This window comes from Meriones unguiculatus, chromosome 14 (genome assembly GCF_030254825.1).
Source record: "Meriones unguiculatus strain TT.TT164.6M chromosome 14, Bangor_MerUng_6.1, whole genome shotgun sequence".
In the NCBI taxonomy this organism is placed as follows: domain Eukaryota; kingdom Metazoa; phylum Chordata; class Mammalia; order Rodentia; family Muridae; genus Meriones; species Meriones unguiculatus.
The window spans coordinates 26,515,395-26,534,766 of NC_083361.1; the positions used below are offsets into that span (position 1 = coordinate 26,515,395).

Below are 19,372 nucleotides of genomic sequence, written 5' to 3' on the forward strand. Positions count from 1 at the left end.
TAAATAAAGTATAAAAATGAAACAAGCTTAATGAGGGAGTGTAATTTGGCAATGTCTATAAAAATGTAAAGGCTCATTATCTCTGACCTTGAAACTCTATTTCTAAGAATTATCCTCCAGTTCTTCCTTCTACCTGAAAATGCTCCATCCACTGCTTCATAAGTGCAAAACCTAATGTTCACTTACGGAGGAGCAGGTAAACCTGGAAAGTTCCTCCGGTGGTATAGTCTGTATTTAAACAAAAAATAAAGTGGCCTGGCATAAAGTACATTGGTATGAAGTAGCATTCATGATTAAATAACCCAAGATGACATCTACATCACATCCCTTCCCCACAAGGTTCAGATACCATTACAGAAAATGTCTTTTCAGAAAATCTTGAAAAGCCAGAGTTCCAGGAGGACCAGATCAAAACAGTGTCGTGACACAACTGCTGTACTTATGAACTCACAGCTGTGCTTATGAACTCACAGCTGTGGCAAAGATCAAGCCACTCAACATTAAAGCATGGAGGCACCTCTACCCCTAGCTGAGGAGCTACTGACAGCTGTTGGCTTCTTGGGGAGAGAAAGTCAGTTTTCTTTAATTGTGTGGATCCTGGCAGATGGATCATACTCTAGCGGATGGCTACTCACCCATTACTATATAACCCATAAACTGCAATTTTCAGGTTAAGAAAAAAAAAAGACATGAATTAGGAAGGGGGTTGGTTAGAGGTGGATCTGGGAAAAGTTAGGAGAAACAACAGGGGGGCTGGAGAGATGGCTCAGGAAGTAAGAGCCCAGCTGATCTCCCAGGTGACCCAGGTTCAATTCCTAGCACCCACATGGCAGCATACAATTGTTTGTTAACTCCAGTTCCAGGGACCTGGCACCCTCACACAGACATAAATGAAGGCAAAACACCAATGCACATAAAAATAAATAAATCTTAAAAAAACATTTTTTAAAAGGAGAAGCAGCTTGGGTGAATATGATCAAAATGAATATGACTGTATTCATGCATGAAATACTAACAAAATTTAAAATATTTTTTAAATAGTAAAATTAAAATATTTAATATTTAATAATATTTTACATGTTCTTATAGATCATTTAAGGCAGAAAAGCCAAAACATGGTAATACTGTTTGCTTCTGAGGAAAGGTATATATAACTATGGAGTGGGGATGAAGGGGATTAACTTTTCATTACCCTTTCATACACTTTTTTGTGTATATGTATTTTTACTTTATTTTTTTTTTAATTGGTTTTTCAAGACAGACTTTCTCTGTGTAGCCCTGGACTTGCTTTGTAGATCATGCTGGCCTGGAACTCATAGAGATCTAACTGCCTCTGCCTCCACAAATGCTGGGATTACAAAAATACACCACCATGCCCAGCTTATGTATATTTTAAATGTCTTTGTAAAGCATAAAAAAAGTATGAAAATGTTGTAAAAATTAGAAATCATAACTTTCCCTCTCAACTCTCCACTTTAGACTATCTTTTGTTCTCTAACAACTATAAATTGATTTTCAAATGTACTTATAAAAATTTTGAAAATGTTTTAAGGAAAAATATCTGGGCACAATAGTCTTTTCTGAGACTGATACTCCAACCAAGGACCATTCATAGAGATAACCTAGAACCCCTGCACAGACGTAGCCCATGGCAGCTCAGTGTCCAACTGGATTCCCTAGTAATGGGAACAGGGACTGTCTCTGACATGAACTGATTGGCCTGCTTTTTTATCACCTCCCCCTCAAGGGGGTACAGCCTTACCAGGACACAGAGGAAGACAATGCAGTCACTCCTGATGAGACCTGATAGACTAGGATCAGATGGAAAAGGAGGAGGATCTCCCCTATCAGCGGACCGGGGGAGGGGCATGGGTGGAAAACAGGGAGGGAGGGGAGATTGGGAAGGGAAGAGGGAGGGAGTTACAGGTGGGATACAAAGTGAATAAACTGTAATTAATAAAAATTTAAAAATTAAAAAAAACCACAAGTGCGGTGGTGAAAAAGTATAATCTTTTTTCTGGTAACCTTTGCTGATAAATTTGCTTCATTTCTTTTTTAGATGAAAAAAAATGTATCCTTAAAAAAGCAGATGACTATTTATATATGAAACTACTGATTTAAAAAAAAAAAAAAAGGTTGAACTTTGAAGACAAAACCCATCCCAGTCAGGATAATGTTGTTTGTGTTGGGACAGGATCTACTTCTAGTTCCTGACTCACTTCCTTCAACATGTTTACCACGTTCATAAAGCACTACTAAATGTAGTATTGCAGTCAGTCTACACTGACTCTACCTACATGTATCTTTCTCATTGTTATTTACTACACAGTAACTGACAAAGGATCTTTGCAAGAAGTTTTTCCTTCTACAGATTTAGAGAAACTAAGCACTGAATGTGAAAGTCTCAAAATGAATACCTAACTACTCAATTCTGCTTTCTATCAATTTCCATCTTCTAGAGCTATACCTCAAACTAGGTTCTATTTACTTCTCTATTAAAACTGGCTCCTGTATGCATTTAATATACAAACACTTTAATCAAAGCCCACTAGTAGAGACAGTTGGACAAACAAATGGACAAAGAAGAAAGTATTTCTCTCTCTCATTCTGTGTGTCTGTTTGCATCAATAACCCTGCATAAATAGGAAAGGATTCTATAACCTCACCCCTCTTTTCACCCTTTTTTTTTTTAAATAAATTGTCTCATTAGGTTGTCCAGACAGGCTTAAATTTGCAATCCTTGTGCCTCAAACTCCCAAGAAACTGGCCAGCGCTACCAAATCTGTCTTTATTCATTTTTAAACTCCCAATCTGGCGTAATTCTCATGTTTAGCATAGCATGTGCAATGCTGATTGGTCAATAATTTTTTAACGTTGCTTATCTCACTTTTCTATCCCTCAACTGGAAGATCTCTGTCAACAAGAGACAGGCAGATAGTTAAGCTAAATTATCTAACATTCCTTAGGTTGTATGACTTAAAAAGTAAGATGTAAGCTGGAGAGATGGCTTAGAAGTTAAGAGAACATCCTGTTCTTGCAGAGAACCCAAGATGGGTTCCCAGCATTCACTGGACAGCTCACAAGCCCCTAATTCAGCTCCAGGGGATTGAATGTCTTTGGCCTTTGCAAGTACTAGCACTTAGGTGCACATACCCATCACAGACACACAAAATTAAAAATAAAATACTTTAAAAAAACTAAATGAAAAATAGTTTCAAATATCCCTTAAGAAGAAGAAATCCAAAATATGCTAAAACATGGGTCAGTAAAGGTTATTTTCAGTTGTAGCAGAAACAACTTTGCAACTTCTATTATAGCACAAAAGTTGCTTGTGTTTGAAATTGTCACTCCACAAAAAACTGCTGCAGTTTAATCACCACTGATTGACAGTAGAAATCTAATCCAACTATCACATTTAGAGGTGGAGTCTTTGAGAGGTAATGAAGTCATCAAGTGGACACCCCCTTGACTGAACATGGATGGCTTTGGGGGGGTGGGGCAGAGGATACACTCCCGTCTCTTGTCGTATAATAACCTTGGGACTTTGTCAACATGGAAGACATCACCAGATGCTGCCCCTTGAGCCTCCAACTATAAGCTAAATAAACTCCTCTTTATGAAATTATTCAGTTTCAGGTATTTCCCAGCCACGCTAATAATGCATGAATATAATAATTACAGTAATGTAAAATGTACTAGGCAGCTATAGAGTATAAACAAAATGGCCGGACTATATTGGAATAAAATTTAAAAAGCCAAAAAGCTACCATCTGCAAACCATGGGTTTGCCAAGACCTGTCTAAATAATCATTACTAGTATTTCACAAGCTTCAGGAAAACAAAGCATGAGTGAGAAAAGCACCACAAAAATACACAAGTCTAGGAATAAATGCACTACTACTAACATAGAAAGAACACCATTTAACAAGGTCAATGGCTGGAGTTACACAGCATCAAGCTAGACGTGGCTCTGCCCATATTTACTTCACAATTCTGGCCTTCAGAACCGTGAGATAATAAATTTCCATTGGAAAAGGAGCCAACTGGGTAAAAACGAGTAACTATCACCCTAAGAAACTAATAGAAGGCCAAATGTTATAGTGACTACAATTAAGGCTCTGGACCAAGGCCTACAGATGATGCCTAAGCTTCGTGTCATGATGAGTATGCACTCTTGCCAAAACACAGAAAGACAGCTGCAGCTATAAAAATACACTCTAAATACTTAAAATTGGAATAGCTTTTCAAACAAGAACAGGAAAGACTAAGAGGGGAAAAAAAAAGAAGTTTTACATAGCAAAGATGAAAGATCACAAGAAGGTAAATGTTGCAAATACGGAACATATTAGGGTATATGTGCTTACTGATAACACATTCGTATGTCCTAAATCTCAGTAAATACCAGATGCAGAAAAATAGTATTCTGCATTTGTATCATTATTAAACAAGGTAATTTACAACAACTACTTGATTCTCCTACAATTTCTTTAAGTCAGAAATTTAGTAGAGGTTCCACAAAGCAACTGCAAGTGAAGAGCCCTGGTTCTGGAACTTAAATGTCATTGTCAACCAACAAGGTAGCCTGAGCTCCTTTACAGCAAAGTAACCTCAGGCTAGTTAGACTGCTTCCAAAGCTACCCATGCCCTCACAACCAGGATCTGAATGTCCAGGCAGAATCTCTCTCACCTTTTCTGACAGTCAGAAGTCACTACAGTATAACTTTTTTTTTTGACAAGTGATTTGAAGACAGCCCAAACTCAAGACATAAACACCTCTTCAGGATGGCAAGCATTCTACTGGTTTTTGAATGCTAGAATGGTGCCCTAAGTTGCAGCCGTGGCTATGGTATCCCCTCACCCAACTCAGCTGATGTTTTTTTATAATTCAATGTCCAAGAAAAAAAAGGGAAAATAAATTATGACTTTAAATTCTGAGAGCAAATGTCTCACCCCCTGTGCCTTTAACTACAGCTGAGGGATGCAGATGTGGCTAGGTCAGCTGGTGAGGGGCACTTGTTCTGTATACACAGTCTACATACGAGCACAGCATGACTTAAAATTCATCTTTCACAGGGATGTGTCTGCTGCCACTGTAAATCAAGTCGAGTTCTCAAAAAGCAAATTAAGCATGGTATCCCCTAATTAAAACAATCCTAGGCTCAATGCAAAAAGAAGAGTTTGGCCAGGACGGGCTTATTTGGAAACCCTTGGAGGCTCCATAAGAAAGAGAGGGACTCTCAACAGGGCCAACAGTACCTTGCCTTCCTTGTTCAAGGAGTCTCTGGGTCCCTTCCTCAGTCACCAAATCTGTCAAAAGGACAAAATAAGAACAATTTAGCTTAACAGTATATATTTGTTTTTCAGTACTGGAGATTGGCCCCAGTACCTTGGAACATGCAGTTTAATAAACCCCAACTGACTTCATTTTCTATCCTATAATCAAACAATACTTCATTCTAAAAAACAAATAAGAATTCCAAGGGGGTTTTGGTTTTGTTTGTTCTTTCTTTCTTTCCTTCTTTTTTATTGAAACAGTCTTACCAAGTAAACCAGGCAGATCTTGCATTCAAGAGCTTCCATATCCTAAATGCTATGACACCATGTACTATAAAAAGGTTGGTTTTATATACCAAACAAATAAACAAAAAGGCTAAAGAAGGAAGAAACAAAACAAAAGATATATCACAATTATAGTCAGCTTAAAGTCACCTTCCTGTGTAGAGACAAGTTTAGAAGAGAAAAATAACTGATTGGTTAATATCAGACTTTTTTAAGTTATCTTTTTCTGAATTAAGGAAGAGGGAACTTTATCATATCAAATGAAACTAGCCCATATAAGAAGTTTCACCAAAAAAAAAAAAAAAAAAAGAAGAAGTTTCACCATTATGGCTATAATCCTAATTTCCAGGAAATCAAATAACAGCTGAGAGCTTCATCTTGGTAATACAAAACTTTTATATGAACGACTCCATTTTTTTTTTTTTTTAAATACAGGGTATGGTAAGGACTAGCATAGGAACCTTACTACAATGACTTCCTGTAATTTTTATTTACCAAGTGAGTACAGTAAATTATTGGTATGTGTGTATACATGCACCCATATATGTGGAGGCCAGAGTTCAACCTCAGGTGCCATTACTAAGGAGCCACCCATTTGGGGTTTTTGTTTTTTGTTTTGTTTTAACAGTTTCACATTAGCCTGAAGCTCACAGAGTAAGCTAGGCTGTATACCCAACAAGCCAAGGATAAGCGCACTTCCCCTCTCCAGGGCTGGGAAAACAAGTGTACCACACCTGCTGTTTGTGGGTTCTGAAGACCAAACGTAGGTCTTGAGTGACATGCACTTCACCTACTGAGCTATCTTTCTCCCCAGTCCCCCTTCCCACAATTTTTTTAGCTGGCAAAACCTTTAAAAATGTGGTTCTCATGGACCTCATACTTTCAAATTTTTACACACACACACACACACACACAAAGTAATCAAACTTACTGAATAACACCATTTTCTATTTCAAATTAACTTTAACTAGATTACCACATTTGAAGTTGATAACCTTTTAGCCAAAAAAAGACAATTCACTTCAGTGAGACTATAAAGGAGCCTTTACATATATATATACATATACATATATACATATATATACACACACATATATACACATAAACACACACATATATAAAGATCTAAAGGCACACTGGAATACAAAGATCTAGTTAGTATCTTTTGTACTCTATTTTGGTAACTACAAAAGGCAAACTAACAAACTTATCAACAAGAAATTTGTATGTATTTATTAAATACAACATGTTTCCAAACATACGTACATTGTGAATCCAATCTATATGCAGTCTTTTCATTAAGAAACCATAAATTCCTGTGAAACTAAGCTACAGACAAGAAAGAAACAACCAAAATGCAAACTCAAAATGTACAAACTATGGTCACACAGCAAAGAACAGTGAGTTCTTTTTCCTCTTCTCAAAAATTAAGGCTTATCAGGCAGTTTTCCACAGACAAAAGAACAGCTCTAGCATCTTGGATAACATTTCTTTTTTCAATAAAAGATGCTAGTGTCCAACTCTGTTGTGAGCATCCATTGAAGTAGACATAATAGCCACTCTGTCTGCCTACATGGACACTGATTTAGCAATATCTGTATTCTAATGTCTAAGGTACTTGGTAGTGAGGAATCTCAATGGTCCATTAGATTAGTTCTTGGGCTATTACATGACCACTTTGTACACAGATGTCCTTCTATAAGCACACTACTTTCATAAGCACTAAAATGCTTCTGGGATCTTATTATCCTGAAAATTTAGATGTTGAGACCTTGTCTCAAGAATAACCAACTTATATCAGAGAGGATGTATCAATTCTATGGCACTGAAATTATATACTTACAAGAAATTATAAATTTTTTAGTATTATCCATTTTCTTTCGTTTCTGTTTATAAGCTTAAAGCCTATACTGGTAATTAGTATAAAACCTATAGAAAAAGAACTGTATTCCTGTTCAACATAGCATGATAAAAAAAAAATGCAAACAGTCCTAACAATGAGTTTAGTCACTGAGTGGGGTGGGGAAGTGGGAAGAATTTATCACTTGGAAAAATGTATTCAATTCCACTGCAAGGAGAGATGCCTTCAAAAAGAAATTTGCCCATTAAGTCAGTCACATGTAATTTTATTCTAGATAAACTACTTTATAGACAAATGACTGGGCTGTCCTTATCCCTTACCTTAATAAAAATGTTTCCATATTAAGAAATTTTTATCTTAGTATTTTTAGTCTCAGAGAAATAAAACAGTGTTTAATACTCAAAGGTATACAATTATCTCATGTTCAACGATGAAGTTTTCAAGCTTTGCCAAGTCTGCAAAGGAAACTAAAATATCCTCTTTTGCTTAAAGTCATGAAGATTGTATACTGTCCACAAAATATTCACAATTAATATTTTTTAAAATACTGGGCTTAAATTGATGTTAAAGAAAAATGTACAACTTAACCCTAAACACTACATGTAGACTATATGACTCAAAACTGAATCAAATTAATAATCATGTATCTTGTACAGTATAATTAAAGTTTATTAAACTCTATTCACAAAACTAAACTTTCAAAACATGGTGACCAAACTGGTATTCTGCAAACACATTCACAAATGCAAGCACAGTTCTGACCCAATATGGTTATTGCATCAAATGACTTGAATGGAATCCTTAAAGCAGGAAATTGCTTTGACTCCCTGACTCAGAGGTTCACTAACTATTCTTTCTTTCTACTCTTACACTACTATCTTCAAAAGGTTTCTGAATCTGTTTTTTAAGGTTAAACCTAAAAACAGGGAAGTTTTGTTGGGAAATGGGGTTGGGAAACTGTAAACTATAGCCAATCAGATTAGTGAAAGTATATTAGCATATCAAAGACTATGAGACATCCAGAAGTAAAGAAACTAAGTGAACTTCAAGTTAGGCCCTTCACAAATTTCCCAATACACTTAGGGAAACAATGCTGTCTAAGAGCTTGTGATCACCAGATAAGCCATCTAAGGAATACTTCTCTAAAAATGGGACAAACATCTGAATATAAATCCCTTATGAAAGAAAGTACAACTGTCCTTTGATCCACTAGGCTGTATATGAATAAGATGTTAAACTAGTTGTTACCAAAAATAGCAAAAAGAAAATTATCAAAATAAAGGATCTGTACCTTTATACCTGTATTCAAATACTAAGTCTGGTTACTTCAACTAATAATGCTACCACATCTAATACTCAGAATCTATGATAGTAATTTTCAAGACATACAATTGCCAGTTAAATCTTGCTGTCTTGACCTAGTCATTGTTTACAATTACTAGTCTTGTCTTTTAACAACAACAACAAAAACATTAGTTTAGACTCATTACCAATTTAGTTGTAGTTATTACTAACCTTCTACAATTTCATCTCTGGTTTTCTAACAAGACTCAATTTTTGTAATTCAATTAGGAACTACCTATATTCCTAATGAAAATCTTCCCCAAAATACACTTGTATCTTTATAATGGTTATTATTCCACTAGAAAGTTTAAAATCTTAAATGCTTCAGATGCTCTTTTGAGTCTTTTCTGATTAAGGGGACATGAATGTAGAGAGAACTCTGGCCACAGCAAGCAAAAGTGGTAAAGAATTCAGAATCAGGGCTGCAGCGTTTGGCTGGTTGGTTGGTTGGTTGGGTTTGGTTTGGTTTGGTTTGGTTTGGTTTGGTTTGGTTTGGTTTGGTTTTTCCAAACAGGGTTTCTTTGTGGAATAGCCCTGGCTGTCCTGTACTTGCTTTGTAGACCAGACTGGCCTTGAACTCACAGAGATTGGCTTGCCTCTGCCTCCCATGCAGGGCCTGCTGTGTAAGCAGCGATACCATCTGCACTTGGATGCCTTCTGATCTCTTTGAGTGAGAAGGAATACTTTCAAGGATGTTTTTAAAAGACTAAGTCCCATAATCTCTTCTCAAAAATCATTATCTTTTAAGACATCATTTAGCTAAATGCTACCAGAAAAGGACAGGTTGTAAAAAAGTCACAAGGTAGAGTTTTCAGCTATAGATCTAAATTCAGGTACCTGGCAGCCTATCCTAAAATAAGTCTTGTAATAGTTAACAATACTAAGAATGCAGCAAAATAATAATAATAAGCATTTAGAACATAAAAACTCAGATTTCGTTGTCAAGTTATCAGTCATAGAGCTAAAACCTCTAGTGCTAAAAATATATTGGTCTCTGTATACTGAGACACATAATAAAAAGACAGCCAAATTAAAAAAAAAAATTGTTTGTGTGTGTGTGCATGGGTGCACATGTGCCGTAGGTCAGGTGGAGGTCAAGGATAACTAGAGTTGGTTCTCACAGGATGTACTGCTCCTGAAAGATCTGCCAGTGTATGCCTCCTATTGCTTTGTTAGTGCTGGCATTACAGGTGTGCATCAACCCACCTGGCTTTTTACATGAGTTTCAGGGATCAAACTCAAGTCACATCTTGCACAATAAACATTTTTACCTGTTAAGCCATTTTCCTGGCTCTAGCCAAAAATCTTAAAGTATAAAAGATTTAACAAGAATCCGAGTAATCAGTTACTACATGATTGGGAGCACCATAAACTTGCTTGGGCAAGTTAATTAACATCTCTGGTTCCTTCTTCAATTCACTTAAGAGGCCTCAACTCACCATCCTCTAGCTCACAAAGTCTGCAATTCTAACTACTATTCATTCGAATAAACTGTTTCCTAGTCTTACATTTGATACTTAGGAAATTATTAACTCCAAAAGGTCACCAAGGTTATCACTTTAAAGCAATTCACCTACTATTTACCATATTCAGTCTATCAAATGTTCCACTATCAGCTAATTTACCTGCTTCCTCTCTCCTGATGATTCTGCTTATTATTATTATGACCTATATTTTAAGTACAATCCATGGGCTTTTAAAAATCACATGTTTCTAAGAAACTTACTACAAAAAGTAAACATTCTTCAAACTAAGGGGATGATGACTGATTATGGGCCTCAGAGTTTCACAATCAATCCCATCAGCCACAAACTGCATTACTTGTAGAGCTATTTCAACCCAGATGAAAAAATAATAATAATAACAGGTTTGGGATTTTGTTTTTTGTTTTTTTCCTCCACAGACTTGTTGTTTAACAGTAAAGTCAGGCAAAGAATTTTCTTCTGCTCCAAGAAAACTAAAAGGTATTTCTGCACTCTACTATGTTCCACTTTCTGTTCATTCAAGCAGACACAGCCCTGCATTATGTATATAAAATACTATATACCTATTCCAAATTCCGTAGTTACTTCTACATGATTACAGTGCTTGTGGCTGAATATGATGGTACTTCCAAAACTCTGGTGGAAGGATGGTTAGTCAAATCGGTACAGCCTACGGAAGAAGGTCCAATCTCAAAAAAAAAAAAAAAGCAGTTCAACAGAAACCTGCCTACGGCTTACTTCCCCTTTCCCCTGCAAAGAATTTAGTTAAGAATCCAACTGGTCTACTTTTTAAGCAAGCATCTGAATGATAAGCTTTATAACTTTATAATTCCTATTATATCACTTACTTTTTAAAGGTAAGCATAACATAAAACAGAACAGAGTTGAGTTTTCTGTCTACACATTAAAGTATGAAGTATTAGCTAAAACTACAGATCAGGGTAGAATACATACCTAGTATAAGCAAAGCCCTGGTTTCAATCTCTACCACTGCACAAAGGGGCAAGGGATATTAAGCCAGGATCCACAGAGCTCAAAAGATTTTTTTACTAAGCTCTGAGAGGCATACTGGAGACCACAGAGCTACAGCTACAGCATAGGCTCTGAACATTTTAAGAAGCCACTAAAGTTATACCAAAAGTTAAATGTAGTGTTTTCTTGTAAGGAGACAAGACAAATATTTATGAAGATTGGAGAGGCTCGTAAACCTTAAAAACTTCTGCATTCTAGGAAATAAAGGTTATTTTTTAAATACTTCATAAGATACCATGGAATTCCCTCAATTCAAAGATATCTCATGAATGTCTATGTGTACATTTCTAAGAACTCTATGAAATACAATAAACTATATATTTCAAAATCTGAAGTTTCTCAAATGGTTAACACATGTGTATATATACAAAAGACTATTTAAAATCTCCAAGTAATCAATACCTAAAATCTGATGATGGCACACACCCACAAACACTTTAGCCAAGGTACATCGATTATTGCATATGGACATACAATATTTATAAAGATACTGGCACTTTTTAATGGGATGTGCCAATAATCCACCAGGGACAAAGATACATTCACAAAACATTGTGCCTCGATTTTTAATACAACAAATGGCTTTTTCCAAGAACTGATACAGGATCTTCACTATGCCCATAATATCTTATTTTGGTCTAGAAGATAAAGAAGTATAGATTAAGACCTAATTTACCTTGTAAAGCCAAAGTTAGGTATTATCCATACACATTTATATACATTAAGTTCTTTTACCACACCACCTAACTATTCTTTTTCTCTCAACCTATCTAAATTCTACTACGTCATTTCAGAATAATTCAATTCACTACCTGTTTCAAGTGCACAATCCAGCATAACTACTTAGTTTCCAATACACAATACACATATTCAGTCTCCCTCCTAACACCGTACCTGCCCCAAGGCACCTTACTGCATCTGCTTTCTCTTGCACAATACAGTAGAAAGAAGTTTCAAAATACATTTATATAAAAAATTTTCCATCCCACTTAGGTTAACATATCTATTGTTAGGCTGTCTGGCAATATTTTTTATTTCTCTAATTTACTTCAAAATTTTGAGGAAAGTGGAAGGGGAGGTACAAACTGTGAAGCAATGTGGACCAGAAGTTCTTAACTCTTAAAACTTTTAAAAGTGGGTAAGCAATAGAAGGATTCTTAAAGACAGGTCCACAAGTTTTCTCCTTTGTACATTTGTTAAAACCAGCAGATTTAGTTTGTTAAACACATTTAGTTATTTAGGCAAAGGTACCTTTCAACAAAACTGCACACATGCACGCACGCACGCAGGCACCACTCCCAGAGTCTTAATATATAGCCCGGGCTGTCCTGGAACCCACTATGTAGACTAGGCTGACCTCAAACTCAAAGAGTTGTGTCACCTGCCTCAGCGGGACTCCCAAGTGCTGGGATCTGACTAACTTCAACATTTGTACTGTTGCTTTTATTTGTGATCCTGGGGACCTTGTATATGCTAAGTACTTTTTCTGCCACTAAGATATGATGCTAGAGTCTCTGCAGCTCTTTAAAAATTATATATATTTTACCAATATGTTATTAGCTCAGATAAGAGAGAACGTGCATCCATTACTTTACTAACAATTTAATGAATATCTTCTACCTAAGACAGCCTATCTCAATAAACTTAAGATACCAAAAGGAGTTCATTCTTTATAATAATTAAGAACACAACCATATCCTCGGGAATCCATGACAAAAACGACAGGAGGAAAGAACAGGATATAAAAAGGGAAAACAAGTTAAAAGCAATGAAAGTAAAGTTCTCCCCCCACTACTCAGCAATTAAAAACAAGGAAATCATGAAATTTGCAGGCAAATGGTGGGAACTAGAAAAGATCATCGTGAGTGAGGTATCCCAGAAGCAGAAAGACACACATGGTATATACTCATTTATAACTGGATATTAGACATATAATATAGGATAAACATATTAAAACCTGTACACCTAACGAAGCCAAGCAAGAAGAAGGACCCTGGGTAAGATGATCAATTCTCACTCAGAAAGGCAAATGGGACAGACATCAGAAGAGGGAGAAAACAGGGAACAGGACAGAAACCTACCACAGAGGGCCTTTGAAAGACTGTACCCAGCAGGGTATCAAAGCAGATGCTGAGACTCATAACCAATCTTTGGGCAGAGTACAAGGAATCTTATGAAAGAAGGGGGAAGATAGAAAGACCTGGAGGGGACAAGAGCTCCACAAGAAGAGCCACAGAACCAAAATATCTGGGCACAGGAGTCTTTTCTGAGACTGATTCTCCAACTCAGGACCATGCACAGAGATAACCTAGAACCCCCTGCACAGATGTAGCCCATGGCAGCTGAGTGCCCAGGTGGGTTTTCCTAGTAATGGGAACAGGGACTGTCTCTCTGACATGAACTCAGTGGCTGGCTCTTTGATCACCTCCCCCTGATGGGGGAGCAGCCTTACCAGACCACAGAGGAAGGCAATGCAGCCAGTCCTGATGAGATGTGATAGACTAGGGTCAGAAGGAAGGGGAGGAGGACCTCCCCTATCAGTGGACTGGGAGAAGAGCATGGGAGGGGATGAGGAAGGGAGAATGGGATGGAATGGGATTAGGGAGGGGCTACAGCTGGGATACAAAGTGAATAAACTGTAATTTATAAAAAAAATGAATTTTTTAAATAAAAAATAAATAAATAAAGTTCTCCTCCCTGCCACCATGACAGATGAAGAAACTAAAGCCCAGAGGGGGAAGTGACTTTCTACAGTTAAACATGAAATTGCTAAAAAGGCCAAAATTAAAACTCAAACCTGCTGATTCAACGGTTCAATGCAAGTTTTCTGCATTATGACACATTTTCTATATCATATTAACTAAAAGGAATGAGCAATAATTTAAAGGAAAGTAAATAATAAAAAAGAGAGGATAAAAAGAAAATGACACAATTCTAAAGCCATTAAACATAAAAACTACATGCATTTCTCATACTTCCTCAATTTAACTTTAAGATAAGTATCCATTGCTTACATTTTAAAGATATTCTATCAAATACATCTTTTCAAAAATACTGAAAAGTAGAAACACACTTCTCTAACACAGGGAAATGTACATAACAGACTCTGTGTGAAACAAACTCACTTCTGCGTATTTAGAAGCAGGGTCACAGGGCACAAGCATCTGCAGCAGGGGCTTAGCATGGTAGCACACACATTTAGTCTCAGTCCTCAGGAAGCAGACTGTCACTGTGAGTTCAAGACCAGCCTGACTTACCTACAGAATTCCAAGCCAGCCGGGACAACACAGTTAGCTCATGTTTCAAAGGAAATGGGGAAGGGGCCAAGACCTATCTTTTAAGGTGTCACATAGCTATTAAATACTGAAGGCTATGTGACACTTTTTCAATTACAAATGTTAATATTAATAAGTCCTTATTTGGATGAGTTTTAGAAACAAAGCATGGGTTTTGGGGTTTATTTTTCTCTCAGAGAGGATCTTGCCATATAACTCCGGCTGACTTCAAACTCAAAATCCTCCTGCCTCTGTTTCTCCAGTGTTGGGATTACAAGCACATGACACTATGCCCTGCCAAAGTTAGGCCTAAGTCCTAGTTCTGTCACTTAGCTCTCTAATCTAAGTTCTCTGAGCCTCATTTGGAAAATGCAGCACACACATAAGAAAACAAAATGTAATTGTGAACATTTATTGAAGAAACATAATACAGTGTCTGGGTGAAACAGGAATCACATTATACTTATTCTACAATCTCTACAGGCCAAATGAAGGTTAAAACTAGATTGATTTATAATATTTCTCCCTCCTTATTTATGAGATTAGACTCAATCTGCACTGACCCTTCGGCAAATCCTCCTGTTTATTTGAGACTAATTACTTGATAAACAAAGCTATTTTATTGATGTTTCCCTTTGAATTGGGAATGCAAGAGTGAAGTGTATGTGGCATGTGTGCATGTGTGTGTGATACACGTGTGTGCTTCTACATGTGGAAACCAGAGGCTGCCATCAGATATTGTCCCCAATTGCTTCTCCACTTTATTTTTGAGACAAGTCTGACTGGACTAGACTAGCAAGGAGAAAGCCCCAGCAATCCTCTGGTCTCCACCTCCCCAGTACTGAGAATGCCCAGTGTGATGCCCAGTGGGTGCTGAAAATCCCAACTAAGGTCTTCACGCTTCCACGGTAAACACAGTAATGGTGAACTTGTAACTGTTTAAGTTGGTCAGTTAAACATAAATGCCACACTTTACTGTTTACTAAACTAAAACTCTTCAATCTATAACAAACCCAGTAAAGGGAGGAACTAAGAAATGATGTGTGCCAAGAAGGAAGAATTTTAGGCCAAAAGGAATAGTTAAAATGACCTAATTCTAAGAGTAGTTCATGGTTTTCTTTTAACCTTATGTTCTTTTCTTAAACACTAAGAAAATAAATGTTCAGGAAAGAGAGGACCCTATCTACCGCTATGACTCAAGGTGCTTTAATAGCCTAATCCTTGAGATTGAGCAAATGCCAACTTTTAGGATGTACCATTTCAATTCACAACTCAGTCATTTCCAATATAAGCACACGCCTTCCAAAATAGCTCACAAGGCGCAGATGTTAAGTCAGACAGACCATCTCTGCTCTCACCCCAAGCTCAGACTTACATATTCCCTATTGCCTCATTTCTGTTGAATGGGTGTTATCACCTAATGGTAAAAATAACAATTCCCCTTTTTTTATATGGAAAAAATTTTTAAGTACAAGCATTTTAAAACACTCAGATCTTCTTAGTCAAAGATTAAAACACTACAAAGGACTCTGCTATGATTTTTCCCCTGAATGTGACCATAACTGTGACCACACCAGTTATTGAGTACCTGCCACTAAGCATGACTGCTGGGCCACATCGTAATTCACTTCAGTGATCTTGAGATTACATTCAGATTTCTTTTTTCTTTATTTAACCCAGTGGTTTCTTTTTAACCATTGTTCTTCTGAGTCTCTAGGTCTTTCTCTCTAACAAGTCAGCTCTAGATTTCTCTAAACAGTAAACTCTTCAGTATCTACAAAATCTTTCCAAGCAATCTTTTTTCCTTCTTTACTGACTTCTTTTATAACAAGTCTCTTCTATAACAGGCTCAGGTCTGACCTTTGGATTTTCGGGTAAATCATGAATCACTAGCATTTACCAGTGTCTGGCATCAAGCAAATACTCAATTAATGTTTACTGTCTGATTCTGCCAGTCCTGACATGCCATGTAATAGATGGTGTGACCTTAGGCAAGTTAAATCTGTCTGAATGGCTCCCTCACCTATAAAATACAACCAAAAGATGATACTTGGAAAGCTCAAAACAGTTTCTGGCACAAAGCAGCAACCAATAAATTTTGCTATTTCTAACTACCAAAAACAAAAAAATATTTGGGGGTACTATATGTTACTGCCCCATCCAGTGATATGTTCTGTTTCCTTCCAAGCCATCACAGGTAACCACTATTTGCCAACCAAGCTGCGACAAGAGGCTTAGCTGATGACCACATATCTAATTCATTCAGACAGGTCTGTAATTCACCTTAGAAACTATTTAAATTTTGGGAGGGGTTTTTGGGGGGGTCCAGTTTGCTTATACTTTCATCCAAACCACTGTAATCACTCGTGTCTACTAATAACCCACGCACCAACTCCTTGTGCAAATGATCCAAAATTCACCTTTTCTAAAAAACTTGTCCTGCTTAGCTTCACTTGAGCCGCTTCTCTTGGAGGTAAGGCAGCACTTGGACACGAGGTTATACTAAGGGCAAAATGTGATTATAGTGAATGTGTTGCCCACAAATACCTTCTATGTCCTAAAGAATGATCCAAAAGCTAAAATTCCATGCTGATCTGGTGAACAAGGAAACATCTGTAACAACTGCTCTCTCGAATTTTGCCCTTGACCCTCTAACTCTTCACAGGTCTTTTGTCCTATCTTCAAGCAGAAATTATCCCTTCCATCTAAATCCACTGGAAATGTGCTCTCCTCTTCTGTCCCCTGATTCTGCCTGTACCCTACAAACAGAAGTTTCAAAAAGAAAGGCAGTAACAGCAACACACATACACTTATGTCTTCCTTAAGTGAAAAGAAGTTTTGTTTAACTACAAAACTCTTCTCAAATTGAAATCAACTGCCCAGAAGCATAACACAAATTCCACTACATTAAAAAGATTGCTTGTGAAGGTCTGCACAACTATGCTTACACATTACCCCTCACTTTTGTTTCTGTAAGACACCTTGCACCGTTTTAATACCACGTTACACCCAAGAAGATAACTGATCTTCAAACGTTGCCCTTAGCACTTGCCTTTAATGTAAAGAATTAAGCAATGTCCCCATCAAAAACAAATTATACTTAATCTCCATTACTTCTGAGAAGGTAAGTTTGTGTGAGCCGTGGCAAACAATCAGAAAGCTCATCCAGGGGCCAGGATAAAGACTAACGATCAACCTCGATAGCAACTCTGTTCTCAACTCTGTCCTCACGCCACTGTTCACAAAAGATCCCCACCCTTGAGCAAGCACACATTAATCCACCTTGACTGCTCCTTGTGTACTTTCCAAGAAGCCGAATAACGCCTTCTAGTCAAACAGCCTCCATCCACCCCTAATCTAAAATCTCTCACTCCTCGGCCACCTTCCGGTTTCTGTGCGTACCTTCTTACACTCCACACGCCCTGTCCCCATTGGTCCAGAGACCTTAACCTTCAAACCCCAAGCCAGTTCTCCATCTCTCAGCCGATTTCTCTGCAACCCCATCGATGCCTACTTCCCAGGGGCCAATCCCAGTCCAGGCCAGGGGCCTCCCACTAGACGCCCTCTCCAGAGCATCACCCCTTTCCCATCACTTTCTCCCTCCACAGACCCGGAATCTCCCGACTCCAGGCCGCCACCCTCCTCCGTTAGCTCCGGGCCCCACCGTGGCCGCGTCGGCGCGGCCTCCCCCGGGGCCCCGCAGGCGGCGCCCCTGCCCCCCGGGGGCTGCAGGCCAGGGGCCCTCTCCGCTCCCCCGCCGCGGCCCCGGCCGTCGGGAGGGCGGCGGCCCGGCCACGCCGCGCAGGGACGGTCCCGGCAGAGGCTGCACCCCCGCCTCCGGCGGCCGCGGCGGGGCGGGGGCGGGGCGACTCGCAGGCCCCACCTCAGCGCAGCCCGGCCGGGGACTCCCGCAAAACGGCGGCCGGGCGCGGAGGGGCCGCGGCCGAGCCTGCGACGGAGCCCGCGCCTCTCACCTCGACGCGGAAGCTCGGGCCTCGCTCTCCCCTCAGCGATGGCTACGCCGCCGTCGCGCTCTCCTCACTCGCTTTTCACCGCCCCCGACCGGCTGCTGAAGAGCGGACAGACAAGCGGTGCTCCCATTGGCTGGGGCCGCCCCGGCGTCACGGGTCCCGGCCGCGCCTCGGGTCCTGATTGGCTGGCGCGGCGCCTCTTTTCCACGGCTGTTCCTGATTGGCTCTCGCGCACACCCTTCCCGGGAGAACCGCTCACCCTCCAGTGTTCTTCAGCCTCCCACCTCCAAAGCGGTCCCTCCCCCCCCCAGAGCCGGGAAGAATGGCCAATGGGGGCGCGGACAGAGGCCGGGAGGTGGGCGACTGGGAGGTGTGGTGGGAGAAAGCGCAGCCAATGGGTGCTCGCCGCACGGCCCGGCTCCGCAGCGCCGCCCCCCGGCCGCCCGCTCCCGAAGGGTCGCGCCCCGGACCACGCCCTGCCGCCCTGTAGCGGGAGCCCGGCCCACGCGAAAGGTGCGGGGCGAGTGGAGCGCGAGAGCCCGCCCGGCAGCCATTGCGGCGCACTTGGGTAGTGCCGACGTGGACCCTGGCGCGCCCAGATGGGGCCGGCTGTACTCGGCCGCAGCCGGGTGTGGGGATCCTCCCGGGGAACTGCTGGCTAGCGAGGTTTCTCAGAATGCGGAACCGTCGCTGGGAGAGCCTCCTGCAGGGACCACGGAGGCTCACCCACCACAGCGGACTGTCCGCCCGGTCCTTCCTCCTCCGAGGCGACCCTGTGCAAGATGCAGGGACAGGGAGGGAAGTTAGCCCTGGAGGGTGGGGCGTGTGCCGAGGGCCAGGGTGCCA

The 19,372-nt window shown here is 39.7% G+C and overlaps 1 protein-coding gene across 5 annotated transcripts in view; it reads right to left on the minus strand.

The window, feature by feature from the left end:
* The window catches only part of Far1 (fatty acyl-CoA reductase 1), a 61,533-nt gene extending 42,884 nt beyond the window's left edge, over nucleotides 1-18,649 (minus strand). For 2 of the 5 annotated variants that reach the window (XM_021659812.2, XM_021659810.2), the window contains exons 1-2: nucleotides 18,530-18,649; nucleotides 5,257-5,307 (exon numbers count right to left, since the gene is read on the minus strand). The gene's annotated coding sequence lies outside the window, so the exon portion shown is untranslated. Of the gene's footprint in view, nucleotides 1-5,256; nucleotides 5,308-16,975; nucleotides 16,995-18,165; nucleotides 18,185-18,529 lie in introns of those variants that run through there. The other 3 variants (XM_060367005.1, XM_060367006.1, XM_021659811.2) reach the window with 3 other exon arrangements.
* Nucleotides 18,650-19,372: the final 723 nt, after the last annotated feature.